We start from the raw sequence: 6,351 nt of genomic DNA, 5'->3' as shown, positions 1-6,351 counted from the left end.
AAAAAAAAAAAGAAAAAAAAAAAAGATGTGGGATGTACTCCACCCTTATAGTCACCAGATAAACAGTTCATGGATCTAATACAGTACATCAACAAACTGCAGTTGTTTCTATTCTTAAATAGATAATAGATAGATAATATCAAAAATATCTCTAAAACGTTAAGAGAATTTAAATATCCTGTTACTGTACTTAAAATGACCTTAAAATGTAATGTCAAACATGTTTTTTGGAGTAGATGGAATTTTTCTAGGACTGGTTTTAATAAAACTCTCTAACAGAACTGCAGTACACATTTAAAGGTACTACATCCTTCATGTGAAGTTAAAGGAACTTGTCACTTCGTCACGTTGGGGAACATTTGAATCTGAGGAATCCAACTCCCAACCACGGCAAACCTCTTTCTTTACCAAATCTAACAGTTTAGCTTTCAGGTGAGGTACAATCTGAAGACCTGAGTCGTACCCTTTAATTTACGATTTGACTAAACACCTAGATTTGTAAAATGTGATGTAATGTAAAATGCTAATTTTGTCATAATCAACAATAGTAATTGCTTATGGTCAAATACATTTATACTTACTTATACTAAAAATAAAAAAACCTGAATTGTTTTTTTTTTATGAATAACATTTGCAAGGATTGAGGTACGTATATCTTTGACAAGCATTGAAATGATAAAACCTGTGGCTGCAGCTGTGACAAGCACAGCAGTGCACGCTGTTCAGTCGATTTAACGAGACCTGAACTCAACATCGGCTTGTACACCAACTGTAAAGAACAGTTGATCAGTGTGTTTTCAACAGGAGCTAAAGAAATCTGGAAGAAAGGCATTTGGTCTTAAAAAAATAAACTCTTCATGCTACTCCTGCTTGTTTCAGCTGTAATGAGCTGCTAAATGAGCAGAGGCCAGTGTGGACAACAGCAGAGTCCAGAGAAATCGACAAATCATTAGGGACACCTTGAATAGGAAAAGCAACGAGTGGGTGTCGAGGCCAAGAGTCATCAAGAAGGCCGATATGTGGAGATGGAAATTAGCAGAGAAATCAAAAGAGTCCTTCTTTTCACTTAGCCTAGGCTAGCCGCAGTGCACTGTGGGTGGGAATAATGATCAATTACTGTAGGAGAGCCTTACCTGGAAAGATGAACTGCTGTTTGTATTTGAAATAACTCGAGGCTGCGGGGAGAGACAGAAGACAGGAATGTTAGTTTGATCTGGAGTCATAGAGTTCAATGTTGTCTTTCTCTAAATTCAAAAATCAAAAAGCTTAATGAGTTCCAGTTCTGCTTCACAAAGTGCATTCTACATATGCGCGCACAGATATTTCACCACATCGCTCCTTCAAATTAAGTATTTATATTTGATTTTTCACCTCATAAATTAATGGCTTTCCATAAGATTCACTGCATGCGGTGGTGACGTATTTATAGAACGAATAAAGTTTGAAATAACTCGAGGCTGCGGGGAGAGACAGAAGACAGGAATGTTAGTTTGATCTGGAGTCATAGAGTTCAATGTTGTCTTTCTCTAAATTCAAAAATCAAAAAGCTTAATGAGTTCCAGTTCTGCTTCACAAAGTGCATTCTACATATGCGCGCACAGATATTTCACCACATCGCTCCTTCAAATTAAGTATTTATATTGGATTTTTCACCTCATCAATTAACAGATTTCCGTCAGATTCACTGCATGCGGTGCTGACGTATTTATAGAACGGATAAAGTTTTAAGACATATGGGGAAGTTTGTCTGTCGTTCCTCGGCATCCCAACAACCTACTCCTGGGTGGGCATAAAGATTCAGCGTAAATCACCGCCTTCAAGATAATGTATCCTTCCGACGTATTCTCTTGTACCAACATTAGGTCCACATTAGTGATTCTGAGTCATAGTCTGAGAGAATAAAGTTTAATACATGCACACCCTCAGGGCTCGTTCAGATTATTTAGTGCTCCATATGACTTCAGGACTGACGTCAAGTGGATTCTCAGCTTCAGAGCCTGTTGTTTTTCTACCTTGAATTACAAGCACTCTTCTGAAAGTCAGCCGGAAACATGGGCTCTTCGTTTCATTCAGGGGAAAAATAAAATGAAAATAGAATGATGTTTGAACAAAGTTACATTGGACGCTCTTTGGCATCAACCTTTTCCTCCGTTTTAACCAAAGAGATGAAAGAACAATTTCAAAGTACTGGTTAAACAGTAGACATATATGTGAATATAAGTGAGATTTTCAGAACATAAACAAAAGCAAGACGTGATCATTACATTTTAACTGATAATGCCACGAGAGCTTTTGACTATTTGGATTAATGGGGAATATATTGTGTAGTATTATATGGGTTTGTGTGTTTGTTAGCATACAGCATGTGGCTGCCCTTCCCTTGTGTTGCCAAGTCACCATTTAAAAGCTAAGTAGTGGTTTGACAATTTCCATATGCTAGTGCTTTAAAATAAATGTAATCTGTAACCTTGGTCAAAAATGTTTCCCCAAAAAAAAAAAAAACTAGGAAAACGTCAATTGCGACAACAGATTTTCTCATAGGAAAATGTGGTGGAGAAATATGGTAAAATAATATGTAAGGGCCAACTCAGAATAACAGACAAGAACAGGTCACACTGACCTGGGTAAATGAACCTGTTTATCTGGTTACTAGCCAAATATGAGCCAAACGTTATGTAACACCATGTTTGTCTATGTCTGTAAGAAGGATCAGCATGTATCAAAAGGTGGGATTTGTTGGTGAATGTTCAGATGAGATTCATTGTTGGACCTGCCATGGTCAGAAACCTTTAATACAATAAATCCCCTGAGACTGAGAAGTGTGTCCTGGTCTGCCTCATTTGTAGACATCTCTTTCTACAATAATAGATACAACTTTAATCTCTCTAGTTTAATACCCATCAAACAAACCTGTCAGGTTGAACTGCTTCTGTTGCCGTGCTGACTGTGGAGAAGGGTGTAGTGGTGAGGGAGGGGTTGCACTGTTGGGCAAGGGAGGCGCCGGAGAGGATGGCGTGGATGAGGTGGTGGATGAAGGGTTACTGCTAGAGTCTGGGTGGTTCGGAACTGGGATGTGATCCTAAGGAGGCAGAAAAGATTCAACCAGAAGGGTTGGTTACTCTTTAGCATTAGCTGGATTGTGATATAACTCAGTCTGTTGTAAATTTCTTGTACATGTGCTCGTACCTGTGCTTTATTCTTAGCTTTTCTCTGTCACCATTCAAATTTAGAGATTGATTTTTCTCCCATTCATGTAGACGTGAAACTACAAGGGTGATCCATCACAACGTACGATACGTTGCATTTTTCACCCTGACAAAGTCGGGGTTTTATTGCAAAGGAAGGCACTTTTTGAAGTATACCTAGGGGTGCATTTCTAGCTACTCTGAAAACATAGTTCTGCTGTAAATGAATCAGATAAACTACTTTACATTTATAATCCCATCATGCTTTGGCATATCGTCCTCAATCAGATGACTCTGAGAGCTCCAGCTGTTCACTTAAATCAATCTGATCCCACCAAGACCTTGGCTTATTAATCAACTTTTTTGTGTTGAGAAACTGCAAAGCAATTCTTTTATGGGCTGAGATTGTGAATGATGTGACATTTTCACATCATTCAAGTGAAATTTATTGAATCGGGCTTTCATCGTAATCACTGTCTGGATTCAGTTTAATTACAACTTTAATAATGGCTGAATGTAATGATGGCCTAATGGCATTGAATAAAACCCAAGGTTGTTTGTATACAGCTCCATTTTGTTCTTTATGGCTGTTATATCAGTCATATCAGTCAATATACACTCAAGAAAAGGCAAAACAAGGTATAGGTCAAAAACTTCTCAGACGTGCATTTTTTTCTTTTTTTTACCTCGTCTTAGATGTTTTTTACTGACTTCTTTAAGGCTCATCCACAGAGAATGTATTAGGGTGTCAAACTCATTTGATCTATTGTTTTCCAATCTGTGTAAATTGTTATTACAATGATGATCAGCTGGATGTTGGCGTGTCACTCCATCAAACAATTTATTGACGTACACGTTTTTAAAAACGATCAGTTCATGTATCTAGAATAGTAGCACATTTACATGTTTGTGTGGTACGCACAGTTTCCATCATCTGTTTATGTGCTGGAAGTCATTCAGTGGGTGAAAAGAAAAAGTGAACATAAACAAGCCAAGATATTTTCATATATTTCCACAAACCCCTGGAAGAAAGTGGGTGACTCAGAACCATTTATCAGCAGTTGTCGCAGTACGTAGGACAGGTATCAAACCAACGCTCATATAACGAGGTTATTTCTTTGATTTACCTTGTTGATTTTGTTGGTTTTGGGGAGCGTCTGACTGATGTGCAGGTCGGTGTACTTAAGAGGGTTGTTGATGTCACATGGCACTGATTCCGTTCGTACCAGCCGAGCTACTACGGAAGGACAACAAGCACAGGTTGGTAATCAAACACTGTGGGAGGCAAAGATCAAACAAAGTATGTTTAATAGTTTTAGGAAATCAGGTAGAGCATAAGATCAGAGCAGGTTCATGATGAGGAAGTGATCAAAGTCGTCGCACGCTGTTTGAAAAATCCTCAAGGAGACCATCCGTACAAAATCACTGCTTTAATTAATTTAATTTGGTTTAATTGGGGGAAGCCAGGAGGGATGAAGGGAGGGATGGAGGGGGAGATGGAAAGATGACAGAAGAATGTCACTTCTGACGGCAGGTGAGCTTTTTTTTTCAGTGTACAGTGTTCCCTCTCTATATCACGGTTCTGTGTATTCTCGTTTTGAAATTGAGATAAGCATTGGCGAATGATCGCTGGTAACTTTGTTTAGCTAGACAAGATCGTACACAGCATACCATTGGCTAATACAATGCGTACTCTGTGTACTATTGGCTATTTGAGCATGCTCTGTGACCATTGTCTGTCGGCCTTGTTCACTTCGCTCTGCGTCGCCATTCTACAACTCTGCTGTGCATATAATTGTGTGCGAAAGGGTAATACAGTCAAGGGAGAGTTGATAACAGTGTGGGGGGGGGGGGGGGTTCGTAAAGGGTAAATATATAGGTTAATAATATAATAACTATCTCGCCACCACTTTGGAACTCTTGGAACGCAACTACCGTGATAGGAGAGGGACCGCTGTAATCATATTTTTTTATTAGGTACACCTGTCCAACTGCTCGTTAACACTTAATTTCTGATCAGCCAATCACATGGTGGCAACTCAGTGCATTTAGGCATGTAGACATGGTCAAGACAATCTCCTGCAGTTCAAACCGAGCATCAGTATGGGGAAGAAAGGTGATTTGAGTGACTTTGAACGTGGCATGGTTGTTGGTGCCAGAAGGGCTGGTCTGAGTATTTCAGAAACTGCTGATCTACTGGGATTTTCACGCACAACCATCTCTAGGGTTTACAGAGAATGGTCCGAAAAAGAAAAAATATCCAGTGAGCGGCAGTTCTGTGGGCGGAAATGCCTTGTTGATGCCAGAGGTCAGAGGAGAATGGCCAGACTGGTTCGAGCTGATAGAAAGGCAACAGTGACTCAAATAACCACCCGTTACAACCAAGGTAGGCAGAAGAGCATCTCTGAACGCACAGTACGTCGAACTTTGAGGCAGATGGGCTACAGCAGCAGAAGACCACACCGGGTGCCACTCCTTTCAGCTAAGAACAAGAAACTGAGGCTACAATTTGCACAAGCTCATCGAAATTGGACAATAGAAGATTGGAAAAACGTTGCCTGGTCTGATGAGTCATGCGCCATGTCATAAAGCTGGAATCATCTCAGACTGGTTTCTTGAACATGACAATGAGTTCACTGTACTCAAATGGCCTCCACAGTCACCAGATCTCAATCCAATAGAGCATCTTTGGGATGTGGTGGAACGGGAGATTTGCATCATGGATGTGCAGCCGACAAATCTGCGGCAACTGTGTGATGCCATCATGTCAATATGGACCAAACTCTCTGAGGAATGCTTCCAGCACCTTGTTGAATCTATGCCACGAAGAATTGAGGCAGTTCTGAAGGCAAAAGGGGGTCCAACCCGTTACTAGCATGGTGTACCTAATAAAGTGGCCGGTGAGTGTATATTTGTGTGATAAACTGCAGTTTAAAGAGTCAGAGTGAGATTTTAATTGATATTTAAATGTGTTTTTAGTGCCATTAAGCAAAATGTTAATAGTTATAGATCTGTTCTTTTTTAAAATGTGTGGCAACATGAAAAAAGAAAATACTACTACACTACTGCAGAGCAATTTTCTTAAGCTGATAAACAAGAGGTAACAACAAAATATGGACTAAAACATATGAATAAATTGAGTAACATTTGTTTTCAGTCCTATAAC

The 6,351-nt window shown here is 39.5% G+C and overlaps 1 long non-coding RNA gene across 1 annotated transcript in view; it reads right to left on the bottom strand.

The window, feature by feature from the left end:
- The window catches only part of LOC112486366 (uncharacterized), a 5,265-nt gene extending 740 nt beyond the window's left edge, over positions 1-4,525 (bottom strand). The window contains exons 1-3 of the long non-coding RNA XR_003048788.1: positions 4,313-4,525; positions 2,911-3,079; positions 1,134-1,175 (exon numbers count right to left, since the gene is read on the bottom strand). This is a non-coding gene — a long non-coding RNA (uncharacterized LOC112486366). The remainder of the gene's footprint in view (positions 1-1,133; positions 1,176-2,910; positions 3,080-4,312) is intronic.
- Between the last annotated feature and the right edge of the window lie 1,826 nt (positions 4,526-6,351).

The sequence above is a fragment of the Cynoglossus semilaevis genome, chromosome W (genome assembly GCF_000523025.1).
Source record: "Cynoglossus semilaevis isolate Cse_v1.0 chromosome W, Cse_v1.0, whole genome shotgun sequence".
Taxonomy (NCBI): Eukaryota; Metazoa; Chordata; class Actinopteri; order Pleuronectiformes; family Cynoglossidae; genus Cynoglossus; species Cynoglossus semilaevis.
The sequence above is the reverse complement of the archived record's forward strand: the minus strand, read 5'-3'. Positions and strand labels throughout refer to the sequence as shown.